At 38.8% G+C, this 15506-nt stretch overlaps 1 protein-coding gene and 1 pseudogene across 2 annotated transcripts in view; both read right to left on the bottom strand.

Moving 5' to 3' along the window:
- Nucleotides 1-15506, bottom strand: part of NRG4 (neuregulin 4) — a 128574-nt gene that overhangs the window by 84301 nt on the left and 28767 nt on the right. The window lies entirely within an intron of this gene.
- Nucleotides 5618-15506, bottom strand: part of LOC309626392 (surfeit locus protein 1 pseudogene) — a 29698-nt pseudogene continuing 19809 nt past the window's right edge. Inside the window, exon 1 of the transcript in view lies at nt 5618-15506. This exon is cut by the window's right edge and continues 19809 nt beyond it. The product of the transcript in view is annotated as a surfeit locus protein 1 pseudogene (transcript).

The raw sequence follows: 15506 nt of genomic DNA, 5'->3' as shown, positions 1-15506 counted from the left end.
CTTCAGAGATGGGCTCAAGCCACGGTTATTAGCGTGGACACCAGAGACAGGCATGAAATGCTAAGGTTGCTGCTGCAGCAACCAAGAAGCCTGTGTACAAGCACAGGTCACTATCCACACCTCCCCTCCCGGGAGCCTGTGCACGCCACCACTGCCAGGGTCCTGTGATCCAGGGACAACTTCCCCGGGAGAACACACGGCATGCCTCAGGCTGGTGCAATGTCACACTGGCCTCTGCCAGCGCAGGCTAGCCATGCATTCCGTACTCATCCCTCCCCCTGGCCTGAGTGAGCCAGAGCCCCCAATCAGCTGCTACTCTGTCCTGTCCTCAGACCTTTAACTCTGTCCTGTCTGAGCGAAGAACAGATGCCCTCAGGCGACCTACACGCAGAGGCGGGGCCAAATCCAAAGCTGAACCCCAGGAGCTATGCGAACAAAGAAGAGAAAGGGAAATCTCTCCCAGCAGCCTCAGGAGCAGGGGATTAAATCTCCACAATCAACTTCCTGTACCCTGCATCTCTGGAATACCTGAATAGACAACGAATCATCCCAAAATTGAGGTGGCGGACTGTGGGTGATTTTGCCTGTATAGCTTTGCTTTTACCATTTCTCCTAGATTTCAGTCTGTCCTTTTTTTTTTTTTTTTTTTGGTATAGTTTTTAGTGCTTGTTATCATTAGTGGATTTGTTTTTTGGTTTGGTTGCTCTCTTCTTTCTCTCTTTTTTTTTTAAGTTACTTTTTAATCTTTTTTATTTTTAACAATTTTTTTTATTTTTTAGTAACTTTATTTTATTATATTTTATTTTCTTATTTCTTTTCTTTCCCCTTTTCTTCTGAGCTGTGTGGCTGACAGGGTCTTGGTGCTCTGGCCGGGTGTCAGGCCTGTGCCTCTGAGGTGGGAGAGCCGAGTTCAGGACATTGGTCCACAAGAGACCTCCCAGCTCCACGTAATATCAAACAGCGAAAGCTCTCCCAGATATCTCCATCTCAACGTTAAGACCCAGCTCCACTCAACGACCAGCAAGCTACAGTGCTGGACACCCTATGCCAAACAACTAGCAAGACAGGAACACAACCCCACCCATTAGCAGAGAGGATGTCTAGTATCATAATAAGGTCACAGACACCCCAAAACACACCACCAGACGCGGTCCTACCCACCAGAAAGACAAAATCCAGCCTCATCCACCAGAACAGAGGCACCAGTCCCCTCCACCAGGAAGCCTACAAAACACACAGAACCAACCTTAGCCACTGGGGACAGACACCAAAAACAACGGGAACTACGATACTGCAGCCTGCGAAAAGGAGACCACAAACACAGAAAGTTAAGCAAAATGAGAAGACAGAGAAACATACAGCAGATGAAGGAGCAAGGTAAAAACCCACCACACCAAACAAATGAGGAGGAAATAGGCAGTCTACCTGAAAAAGAATTCAGAGTAATGATAGTAAAGATGATCCAAAATCTTGGAAATAGAATGGAGAAAATACAAGAAACGTTTAACAAGGACCTAGAAGAACTAAACAGCAAACAAACAATGATGAACAACACAGTAAATGAAATTAAAAATTCTCTAGAAGGTATCAAGAGCAGAATAACTGAGGCAGAAGAATGGATAAGTGACCTGGAAGATAAAATAGTGTAAATAAGTACCACAGAGACGAATAAAGAAAAACCAATGAAAAGAATTGAGGACAGTCTCAGAGACCTCTGGGAAAACATTAAACATACCAACATTCGAATTATAGGGGTCCCAGAAGAAGAAGAGAAAAAGAAACGGACTGAGAAAATATTTGAAGAGATTATAGTTGAAAACTTCCCTGATATGGGAAAGGAAATAGTCAATCAAGTCCAGGAAGCCCAGAGAGTCCCATACAGGATAAATCCAAGGACAAACATGCCAAGATACATATTAATCAAACTATCAAAAATTAAATACAGAGAAAAAATATTAAAAGCAGCAAGGGAGAAACAACAAATAACATACAAGGGAATCCCCATAAGGTTAACAGCTGATCTTTCAGCAGACACTCTGCAAGCCAGAAGGGAGTGGCAGGACATATTTAAAGTGATGAAAGGGAAAAACATACAACCAAGATTACTCTACCCAGCAAGGACCTCGTTCAGATTCGACAGAGAAATTAAAACCTTTACAGACAAGCAAAAGCTAAGAGAATTCAGCACCACCAAACCAGCTTTACAACAAATGCTAAAGGAACTTCTCTAGGCAGGAAACACAAGAGAAGGAAAAGACCTCAAACGACAAACCCAAAACAATTAAGAAAATGGTAATAGGAACATACATATTGATAACTACCTTAAATGTAAATGGATTAAATGCTCCAACCAAAAGACACAGACTGGCTGAATGGATACAAAAACAAGACCCATATATATGCTGCCTACAAGAGAACCACTTCAGACCTAGTGACACATAACAGACTGAAAGTGAGGGGATGGAAAAAGATATTCCATGCAAATGGAAATCAAAAGAAAGCTGCAGTAGCAATTCTCATATCAGACAAAATAGACTTTAAAATAAAGACTATTACAAGAGAAAAAGAAGGACACTACATAATGATCAAGAGATCAAACCAAGAAGAAGATATAACAATTGTAAATATTTACACACCCAACATAGGAGCACCTCAATACATAAGGCAAATGCTAACAGCCATAAAAGGGGAAATCGACAGTAACACAATCATAGTAGGGGACTTTAACACCCCACTTTCACCAATGGAGAGATCATCCAAAATGAAAATAAATAAGGAAACACAAGCTTTAAAAGATACATTAAACAAGATGGACTTAATTGATATTTATAGGACATTCCATCCAAAAACAGCAGATTACACTTTCTTCTCAAGTGCTCATGGCACATTCTCCAGGATAGATCATACATTGGGTCACAGATCAAGCCTTCGTAAATTTAAGAAAACTGAAATCATATCAAGTATCTTTTCTGACCACAACACTATGAGACTAGATACCAATTGCAGGAAAAAATCTGTAAAAAATACAAACAAATGGAGGCTAAACAATGCACTACTTAATAACCAAGAGATCACTGTAGAAATCAAAGAGGAAATCAAAAAAATACCTAGAAACAAATGACAATGGAAACACGACGACCCAAAACCTATGGGATGTGGCAAAAGCAGTTCTAAGACGGAAGTTTCTAGCAATACAATTCTACCTCAAGAAACAAGAAACATCTCAAATAAACAACCTAACCTTACACCTAAAGCAATTAGCGAAAGAAGAACAAAAAAAACCCAACGTTAGCAGAAGGAAAGAAATCATAAAGATCACATCAGAAATAAATGAAAAAGAAATGAAGGAAACAATAGCAAAGATCAATAAAACTAAAAGCTGGTTCTTTGAGAAGATAAACAAAATTGATAAACCATTAGCCAGATTCATCAAGAAAAAAAGGGAGAAGACTCAAATCAATAGAACTAGAAATGAAAAAGAAGTAACAACTGATGCTGCAGAAATACAAAGGATCATGAAAGATTACTACAAGCAACTATATGCCAATAAAATGGACAACCTGGAAGAAATGGACAAATTTTTAGAAAAGCAAACCTTCCAAGACTGAACCAGGAAGAAATAGAAAATATGAACAGACCAATCACAAGCACTAAAATTGAGACTGTGATTAAAAATCTTCCAACAAACAAAAGCCCAGGACCAGATGGCTTCACAGGTGAATTCTATCAAACATTTAGAGAAGAGCTAACACCTATCCTTCTCAAACTCTTCCAAAATATAGCAGATCGAGGAACACTCCCAAACTCATTCTACGAGGCCACCATCACCCTGATACCAAAACCAGACAAAGATGTCACAAAGAAAGAAAACAACAGGGCAATATCACTGATGAACATAGATGCAAAAATCCTCAACAAAATACTAGCAAACAGAATCCAACAGCACATTAAAAGGATCATACACCATGATCAAGTGGGGTTTATCCCAGGAATGCAAGGATTCTTCAATATACACAAATCAATCAATGTGATACACCATATTAACAAACTGAAGGAGAAAAACCATATGATCATCTCAATAGATGCAGAAAAAGCTTTTTGACAAAATTCAACACCGATTTATGATAAAAACCCTCTAGAAAGTAGGCATGGAGGGAACTTACCTCAACAAAATAAAGGCCATATATGACAAACCCACAGCCAACATCATTCTCAATGGTGAAAAACTGAAACCATTTCCTCTAAGATTAAGAAGAAGACAAGGTTGTCTGCTCTCACCACTATTATTCAACATAGTTTTGGAAGTTTTAGCCACAGCAATCAGAGAAGAAAAAGAAATAAAAGGAATCCAAATCGGAAAAGAAGTAAAGCTGTCACTGTTTGCAGATGGCATGATACTATATATACAGAATCCTAAAGATGCTACCAGGAAACTACTAGAGCTAATCAATGAATTTGGTAAAGTAGCAGGATACAAAATTAATGCACAGAAGTCTCTTGCATTCCTATACACTAATGATGAAAAATCTGAAAGAGAAATTAAGGAAACACTCCCATTTACCATTGCAACAAAAAGAATAAAGTACCTAGGAATAAACCTACCTAAGGAGACAAAAGACCTGTATGCAGAAAACTATAAGACACTGATGAAAGAAATTAAAGATGATACAAACAGATGGAGAGATATACCATGTTCTTGGATTGGAAGAATCAATATTGTGAAAATGACTATACTACGCAAAGCAATCTACAGATTCAATGCAATCCCTACCAAACTACCACTGGCATTTTTCACAGAACTAGAACAAAAAATTTCACAATTTGTATGGAAACACAAAAGACCCCAAATAGCCAAAGCAATCTTGAGAAAGAAAAAAAGAGCTGGAGGGATCAGGCTCCTGGACTTCAGACTATACTACAAAGCTACACTAATCAAGACAGAATGGTACTGGCACAAAAACAGAAATATAGATCAATGGTACAGGATAGAATGCCCAGAGATAAACCCCCGCACATATGGGCACCTAATTTACAACAAAGGAGGCAAGAACATACAATGGAGAAAAGACAGCCTCTTCAATAAGTGATGCTGGAAAAACTGGACAGCTACATGTAAAAGAATGAAATTAGAACACTCCCTAACACCATACACAAAAATAAACTCAAAATGGATTAAATACCTAAATGTAAGGCCAGACACTTTAAAACTCTTAGAAGCAAACATAGGCAGAACACTCTACGACATAAATCACAGCAAGATCCTTATTGACACACCTCCTAGAGAAATGGAAATAAAAACAAAAATAAATAAATGGGACCTAATGAAACTTAAAAGCTTTTGCACAGCAAAGGAAACCATAAACAAGACGAAAAGACAGCCCTTAGAATGGGAGAAAATATTTGTAAATGAAGCAACTGACAAAGGACTAATCTCCAAAATTTACCAGCAGCTCAATATCAAAAAAACAAACAACCCAACCCAAAAATGGGCAGAAGACCTAAATAGACATTTCTCCAAAGAACATATACAGATTGCCAACAAACACATGAAAGGATGCTCAACATCACTAATCATTAGAGAAATGCAAATCAAAACTACAATGAGGTATCACCTCACACCTGTCAGAACGGCCATCATCAAAAAATCTACAAACAATAAATGCTGGAGAAGTTGTGGAGAGAAGGAAACCCTCTTGCACTGTTGGTGGGAATGTAAATTGATAGCCACTATGGAGAACAGTATGCAGGTTCCTTAAAAAACTAAAAGTAGCACTACCATATGACCCAGCAATCCCGCTACTGGGCATATACCCTGAGAAAACCATAATTCAAAAAGAGTCATGTACCACAATGTTCATTGCAGCTCTATTTACAATAGCCAGGACATGGAAGCAACCTAAGTGTCCATCACAGATGAATGGATAAAGAAGATGTGGCACATATATACAAATGGAATATTACTCAGCTATAAAAAGAAATGAAATTGAGTTATTTGTTGTGAGGTGGCTGGACCTAGAGTCTGTCATACACAGTGAAGTAAGTCAGAAAGAGAAAAACAAATACCATATGCTAACAGAAATATATGGAATCTTAAAAAAAAAAAAAGGTTCTGAAGAACCTAGGGGCAGGACAGGAATAAAGACGCAGATGTAGAGAATGGACTTGAGGACACGGGGAGGGGGAAGGGTAAGCTGGGATGAAGTGAGAGAGTGGCATGGACATATATACACTACCAAATGTAAAATCGATAGCTAGTGGGAAGCAGCCGCATAGCACAAGGAGATCAGCTCGGTGCTTTGTGACCACCTAGAGGGGCGGGATAGGGAGGGCAGGAGGGAGATGCAAGAGAGAGGAGATATGGGGATATATGTATATAAATAGCTGATTCACTTTGTTATAAAGCAGAACCTAACACACCATTGTAAAGCAATTATACTCCAATAAAGATGTTAAAAAAAAAGAAGACAATGGGATAACATTTGAAGTGTTAAAGGTAAAGAATTTTGAACCTAGACATTTATAACCAATAACATATCCTTTAAGTTTAAAAAAAATTAAAACAAAACATGCTAAGTGAAAGAAGCCAGTCACATAAACCACATATTGTATGATTCCATTTATAAGAAATCTTTAGAAAAGGCAAATCAAAAGAGACAGGAATAGATTAATGATTGCTTAGGACTGGGGCTGGGAAAAGGAAATTATTCAAATGAGCAAAAACGATGTTTTTAGAATGATGGAAATATTCTACAAGTGGATTGTTGAGGCGGTTGCAAATTTGATAAGAGTCGTTGATAGAGCTAAAATAGGTGCACCTTATGGTATATAAATTATGTTTCAATAAAGCTGTAAAAACAAAATAAAGGAATACCAAAACAGATGCCATGAGTAAGATAATGATTTCTCTCGAGACATGTTAAATTTAAAATGCTACTGGGACATGTAGAAGGAAATGCCTGAAAATGCAGATCTTGCATGTACGATAAGAATGAGGTTAGAGATAAGAGATTTGGGACTCAAATTCCACAGGTGGTTGCTGAAGTCATTAGCTCAGAGTGTGCACATGTGTGAGACAGAGGCCATGGACTGATCCCTGGAAAATATCAACATTTAATGGCTGGAGAAGGAGCCCATTAAGAAATTATCAGAGAAATAAGAGAAGAACAAATATGATCAATGGCAAGCTCTTCTTCCATAATTCAAAATGCTTATCCTCTCTATTTCTAGATTTAGCACTCTAGACAACATCTAACTCCCAGCGATGAAAGATGAGGCTTCAGCTCTCTTACACTACCCTCTACCTCTTTAATTTGAATGTTTGATAAGTTACACTATTATCTATTTCTTCTCTTTGTTATATCTGTAATTTTAAATAATATACTTCTGTGCTCATCAATGAACTTGAGTCAATTCACAGACTAACTTCTTAACATGTAAAATAAGTAACTGTACTGCTAACTTTGCTTCCACCTTTTCTCTCCCCACTTCCTCTTTCTGCCTTAGCAGCTATACCTTGACTCCTACATCATGAAGGTTTTTAACATTTACATTCTTGTCTGTGACCTTAGTGAAGTGTTTTCATAACTTTGCCTCTAGATGTAAAACTTGAAAACCAATAAACTACAGTTTTGTCAATATAACTGTAAATAGTATTCACAGCAGATCCATGCAGTGTGAAAGAATAACATTTCCTTCTCTTGTTTCAGTGTCACAATACCTGGGCCATTCATAAGATAATATTCCCAAAAGCAAGATAAAATAAATTCTCTTTTCTTAAACTCTAGGTTGATTAAAATCATACTATATTTGAATTTGCATCTTATTTGTATCTTGTTTTTTTTGCACAGCTTTAGAGTTTAGAGTTTCCTTCTTTTAGGGGGGCAGGCGAGACGACTGAAAAATAATGTGCTTTATCATAACATCTCAAGTATTCAGCTGCTTTTTTTTGTAGTGTAGAGATTTATTTATACCGATAGCACATGATCTAGCATAAAATCAAATCTCTTGAAATGTTTACTCCGTGACTTCCTAATTATTCAGGGACAGGGCTCATCAGCTAATCTCTTCACACACCAGGAGTCCAAGGTAGGAATTTCTTAAACCACAGGTATGACGTGGCTGCACAGTCTGTACCAGGTGAATGATGTACTGCAGGTGCTCATTCCTCAGAGTGACTCTAGTTTGCCCTCCAATAGGTCTTTTAAGAACTGTGCTCTGGAAGTTAGCATCAGTGAAAATGGGGTCTGCAGCCTGGACGTGGTCTCCAGGTCGTGGTAATGCCAGTGGTTCCTGTCTGGATTATTCTCAGAGACAAAGGGCTTCCTGGTTTCTGTCAGCCTCACCACCATGACTAGGTCCACTTCTCTCTCAATCTGTCCTTTACGCCATGTGTCAGGATTCACTTTCTTCCTGGGCACAAACCGCCTGTTTAGCAGGATGGTAATTCCCAGGTCAGCACAGTAAAAAGGTAGCACCACCGAACAAAGAAAGCCAGTAGGCCAGCCTCCTGGGCAGGGTTCACCATGGTCCAAAACATCATGACAGCAACTTGGAGTGGTCAAAGTGCCTCCTGACCTTCACTGGCCTGTACTCCAGATTTTTCAGTTCCATTGGGTCTGCTGGCACTGAGATGGGCTTGGCCACCACTCTAGACTCTAGCTCTGTGATCACCTTTAGCTTCCACTTCTGACGTTGGACCTGCCATGTCTCTGGGCCAAAGATAGTAATAGGAACGAGAAGCAGAAACCACTAGAGAAAGGAGTCGTCTTCTGTTTCTGTGGCAGTTGCTTCGGCTTAAGAGCTGCCACACCTACTGGGTCTCTAGGCCAACACTTGGGAGGAACATGCAAACTGTGATGATTAGTTATGCTTTTCTTTAGGATCCTGGACACCTGGGTTTCAGTCTTGGGTTGGCCCGGCATTAGCCCGAGGAGGCACAGGAAGTTACTGCATGTCTACAATCAAGTGTGTAATACAGGAGTGCGGGAGGAGCCAGCCCTGGGGCTTTCATGAGGACAGAGTGCTCACCAGAGCGGGCACGCAACCAGGGCCTGGTTCAGAGGCTCAGGGGGCAGTTCCAGAGCGTACTGCAATGCCCATACTCACCCACCCTCCTGGGCAAAGTGGAGGGCAGGGACAGGGCAGCTTTTCCTAGGTACATAGGGCATACCAGGATGAGTCCTCACCTGGGCACAGGACAACCCCAAGAATGTTCCTCCTGACGACACTGGCCTGGTGCCCACCCTGCACAGCAACAGCCCTAGCCTTGTGGCCTGCAGCCCCAGCCCTCAGACATTCAGCTTCCTAATCATACTATTTATTACATGTAGTCTTCTTTCATTTTCTTAGACATCCTTTCCAAAGCTCTTTCTACCTCCTGCTCAAATCTAGAGCTATTACCGAATTCAGCATATCAATAATAATCACTATCTTTTTAACTTTTATTTTTTTATTGAAGTATAGTTGATTTACAATGTCTCAGGTATACAGCAAAGTGACTCAGTTACACATATATGTATCTGTTCTTTTTCAGATTTTTTGCCATTATAGGTTATTACAAGATATTGAATATAGTTCCCTGTGCTATATAGTAGGTCCTTGTTATTTATCTATTTTATATATAGTAGTCTGTATTTGTTAATCCCAAATTCCAAATTTATCCCTCCCCCTTTTCCCCTTGGGTAACAATAAGTTTGTCTTCTATACCTGAAAATATTTGCAAACGAATCAAAGGACAAAGGATTAATCTCCAAAACATATAAACAGCTCATGAAGCTCAATATTAAAAAAACAAACAACCCAATCCAAAAATGGGCAGAAGACCTAAATAGACATTTCTCCAAAGAAGACATACAGATGGCCAAGAAGCACATGAAAAGCTGCTCAACATCACTAATTATTAGAGAAATGCAAATCAAAACTACAATGAGGTATCACCTCACACCAGTTAGAATGGGCATCATCAGAAAATCTACAAACAACAAATGCTGGAGAGGGTGTAGATAAAAGGGAACGCTCTTGCACTGTTGGTGGGAATGTAAATTGATACAGCCACTATGGAGAACAGTATGGAGATTCCTTAAAAAACTAAAAATAGAACTACCATATGACCCAGCAATCCAACTACTGGGCACATACCCAGAAAAAAACATAATTCAAAAAGACACATGCACCCCAGTGTTCACTGCAGCACTATTTACAATAGCCAGGACACGGAAGCAACCTAAATTCCATCAATAGATGAATGGATAAAGAAGATGTGGTACATATATACAATGGAATATTACTCAGCCATAAAAAGGAATGAAATTGGGTCATTTTTAGAGACATTGATGGACTTAGAGACTGTCATACAGAGTGAAGTAAGTCAGAAAGAGAAAAACAAATATCGTATATTAACACATATATGTGGAATCTGAAAAAATTGGTATCGATGATCTTATTTACGAAGCAGAAATAAAGACACAGACGTGGAGAACAAACGTATGGATACCAAGGGGGAAAGCAGGGGTGGGGCGGGGCAGGTGATGGTGGTGTGATGAACTGGGAGATTGGGATTGACATATATACACTACTGATACTATGTATAAAATAGATAACTAATGAGAACCTACTGTATAGCACAGGGAACTCTACTCAGTGCTCTGTTGTGACCTAAATGAGAAGGAAATCCAAAAAAGAGGGGATATATGTATATGTATAGCTGATTCACTTTGCTGTACAGTATAAACTAACAATATTGTAAAGCAACTATACTCCAAAAAAAAAAAAAAAAGAAGAAGGAAATCTTGCCATTAGCAACAACATGGATGAACCTGGAGGGCATTATGCTAAGTAAACTATGCCAGACAGAGAAAGACCAATACTGCGTGGTATCACTTATATGTAGAGTCTAAAAATAAGTTTTTTTTAATTATAAACTCAAACTCATAGAAACAGAGAATAGAACGATGGTTGCCAGGAGTTGGGGGTAGGGGAAATGAGGAAAGGTGGTAAATGGGTATAAACTTTCAGTTGTAAGATAATAAGGTCTGAGGATCTAATGTATAACAAAGCAACTATAGTTGATAATACAGTATTGTATAACTTAAATTTGCTAAGAGAGTAGAACTTAAGGGTTCTCATTTTAAGAAAATGTAAATATGATATGAGGTGATGGATGTGTTAACTCGATTTTGAAAATCCTTTCACAATGCACACATATATCAAATCATCACATTGTATACTTTAAGTATATTACAATTTTATTTGTCAATAATGCCTTGATAAAGCTGGAAAAGAAAACTCTGCTCTACAAAAGGCACTGTCAAGAAAATGAGAACACAAGCCACAGACTGGGAAAAAACATTTGCAAAAGACATACCTGATAGAGGATTGTTATCCAAAATATACATAGAACTCTTAAAATTCATATAAGAAAATGATCAAACCAATTAAAAAGTGGGCAAAAGGCTTTAACAGACATCTCTCCAGAGGAAATATACAGATGGCAAATAAGCGTAAGAAAAGATTCTCAACATCATATATAATCAGGGAGTTGCAAATTAAAACAACGAGATACAACTATACACCTATTAGAAAGGCAAAAATCCAGAACAGTGACAACACCAAATGCTAGTGAGGAAGTGGAATGTCAGTAACTCTTTTTTTTTTGGCCACACTGCACCGGCATGTGGAAGAACTTCCCAGACCAGGGATCGAACCTGTGCCCCATGCAGGGGAAGCATGGAGTCTTAACCACTGGACCACCAGGGAAGTCCCAGGAACTCTTATTCATTGCTGGTGGGAAGGTAAAAGGGTGCATCCACTTGCATGACAATTTGGCAGTTTCTTACAAAACTAAACATAACTCTTACCATAAGATCCAGTAATTGCATCCCTTGGTATTTACCCAAAGGAGTTGAAAACTTATGTCCACACAAAAACCTGTACATTAATGTTTATAGTAGCTTTATTTATAACTGTCAAAACTCTGAAGCAAGCAAGGTGTCTTTCAGTAGAAAAACAGGTAATTAAACTGTGCTACATCCAGACAATGGAATATTATTCAGTGCTAAAAAGAAATGCAATATCAAGCCATGAAAAGACATAGAGGATCCCTAAGTGCATATTACTAAGTGAAAGAAGCCAACCTGAAAAGGCTACACAATGTATGATTCCAACTATATGACATTCTGGAAAAGGCAAAACTATGGAGACAGTATGAAGATCAGTACTTGCCAGCAGTTACAGGGGAGGGAGGGATGAATAGCCAGAGCACTGAGGATTTTTAGGGCAATGAAACTATTCTACAGGATATTATAATGGTAGATACATGTCATTATACATTTGTCAAAACTGAGAGAATGTACACCACCAGGAGTGGACCCTAATATAAACCATGGATTCTGGGTGATAATGATGTGTCAATGTGATGTTTATAGCTGGGGAGGCTGTGCATGTATAGAAGCAGGAAACATATAGGAACTCCATGTATTTTCTGCTCAATTTTGCTGTTAACCTAAAATTGCTCTAAAAATTTCACGCAGCAACAAAAACCCAATGCAGCCAAAAAAAAAAAAAAAAACACCTCAAGGATGCAACATCTAAAGAGAGAGAATAGCATCCAAATACCCAGACTCTACGTTAAGAAGCACTGGGCTTGTAACTTAAAACAATGTACAATGCAAAAGCAGCATTCTGAATTCAGTAGCATTACCGGGACTTCCCTGGTGGCGCAGTGGTTAAGAATCCGCCTGCCAATGCAGGGGACATGGGTTCGAGCCCTGGTCCAGGAAGATCCCACATGCTGCGGAGCAACTAAGCCTGTGCACCACAACTACTGAGCCCGCGTGCCTAGAGCCTGTGCTCTGCAACAAGAGAAGCCACTGCAATGAGAAGCCCCCGCACTGCAACGAAGAGTAGCCCCTGCTCGCCAGTACTAGAGAAAGCCCGCGTGCAGCAACAAAGACCCAATGCAGCCAAAAATAAATAAATACTATTACCAATTAGATATAATTAATTGAAAACATTGCTAAAATTTGGCCTTAAGGCCAAATTAAAGCTTCCTCATAATTCAGTACTTGAACTGGATGAATTTTTGACTACTGAAAGATTCTACTCTTACTATTCGAACTGAAAATATTATTTTAATATTCAATGGCATAGACATAGTACAAGCAGAGATGTCAGAAAAAACGCAAATAACTGAACCAAATTCATCCTTCCTCTTAAGAGCAGATCAAATAAAGCATCCTTGTTGATTATAGCTTAAAGGTGCTATCTCCAAGGTTCAACTCTGTACATTCTCTCCCTTGGAGATCTAGTCCATTCCCATGGCTTCAATTATTCCTCTAAGGAAAAAACTCTCATTTTTTATTTACAGCCCTAATCATTCTTATAAGCTCCACTTTTGAACTCTTACACATAAATATCCCACTTCTATTTAAATTCAAAATACATAATTCAAACCAACAAATACTTACTGAGTCCCTACTCTGTAGCAGACAACAAAAGAATCGCAAGAGTTAAATCATTTCCTACTCTTAAGAAGCATATAGTCTAGTTGATGAGAAACATGAAAAGTTCAACAGCAAATGTATAGCCATACAAAGCAGTTTCTACATATTACACATACATGAATTATAAAAATAATTACTTGTTACCATACGACCCAGCAATCCCACTACTGGGCATATACCCAGAGAAAACCATAATTCAAAAAGAGTCATGTACCAAAATGTTCACTGCAGCTCTATTTACAATAGTCAGGACATGGAAGCAACCTAAGTGTCCATCATCGGATGAATGGATAAAGAAGATGTGGCACATATATACAATGGAATATTACTCAGTCATAAAAAGAAATGAAATTGAGTTATTTGTAGTGAGGTGGATGGAGTTACAGAGTCTGTCATACAGAGTGAAGTAAGTCAGGAAGAAAAAAACAAATACAGTATGCTAACACATATATATGGAATCTAAAGGGGGGAAAAAAAAAAAGGTCATGAAGAACCTAGTGGCAAGACGGGAATAAAGACACAGACCTACTAGAGAATGGACTTGAGGATATGGGGAGGGGGAAGGGTAAGCTGTGACAAAGTGAGAGAGTGGCATGGACATATATACACTACCAAACGTAAAATAGATAGCTAGTGGGAAGCAACTGCATAGCACAGGGAGATCAGCTCGGTGCTTTGTGACCACCTAGAGGGGTGGGATAGGGAGGGTGGGAGGGAGGGAGATGCAAGAGGGAAGAGATATGGGAACATATGTATATGTATAACTGATTCACTTTGTTATAAAGCAGAAACTAACACACCATTGTAAAGCAATTATACTCCAATAAAGATGTTAAGAAAAATAGTTGTTATAGTATTTTGCTATAACATTATTGAGAGGTTCCCAATCCTCCATCAGTTCACACTAATAAAAAGAAAATCTCCAAAAATCTTTGCAACTTTGGAGAAAGCAGATTTCTTAGAACATAAAAAGTATGAACCATAAAAGAAAAAAAATGGATAAATTAGACTTGAGCAAATAAAAACTTTTGCTCTTTGTTGTTGTTGCTGGGTTTTGGCCACACCGTGTGGCATGCAGGATCTTAGTTCTTTGACCAGGGATCGAACCCATGCCCCCTGCCTTGGGAGCATGGAGTTTTAACCAGGGAAGTCCCAAAACTTTTGCTCTTTGAAAGACACCATTAAGACAATGAAAAGGCAAGCCACAAAGTGGGAGAAGATATTTCCTATAAATGTATCTGACAAAGGATTTGCATTTTATATTTATGTATTTAATGTTTTTATATATGTTTATATATATATATATAAATGAACTCTTCCAACTCAATAATAAGACAGCTCAGTTAAAAGATGGGCAAAAAAAATGTGAAGTCATTTTACCAAAGACATATGAATAAATAATAAGCACATGCTCAACATCATTAATCACCAGACAAAGGCAACATAAAAGCACAATGAAAATCTACATCCCTATTAGAATGCCTAAAATTAAAAAGGCTGTCCATATCAGATGTCAGCAAGGATGTGGAACATCAGTAACTCTCATCATCACTAGTGGGAGTGTAAAGTGGTATAAAGACTTTGGGAAACAATTTCTTAGAAATTTGAGCAGACATCTATTGTGGTGGAAAGCCTTTAAGGTGCATCCAATGAACACCACTTCCTGATACTCACACTCTTGTATAACCTTCTCCCCTTCAGGGTGGGCTGGACTTACTGACTTACTTCTACAGAACAGATACGGCAGAAGTAATGACATGCTGCTTTCAAGACTAGATTATAAAGATTGTGGCTTTTGTCTTAGATGTCTCTTTTTCCCTCTTTTAGATTTCTTTACTCTGGGGGAATCCAGCTGCCATGTCACGAGGCAGACCTGATAAAGAGGCTCACATGACAAGGAACTGAGGCCTGACAATAGCCACATGTGTGAGCTTGGAAGTGGATTTCCCCCCAGTCATCCTTGAGATGAGCACAAGTCCTGACTGACACCTTGACTGACCCTGAGCC

This window comes from Balaenoptera borealis, assembly GCF_965194805.1.
Source record: "Balaenoptera borealis genome assembly, chromosome: 3".
In the NCBI taxonomy this organism is placed as follows: domain Eukaryota; kingdom Metazoa; phylum Chordata; class Mammalia; order Artiodactyla; family Balaenopteridae; genus Balaenoptera; species Balaenoptera borealis.
The sequence above is the reverse complement of the archived record's forward strand: the minus strand, read 5'-3'. Positions and strand labels throughout refer to the sequence as shown.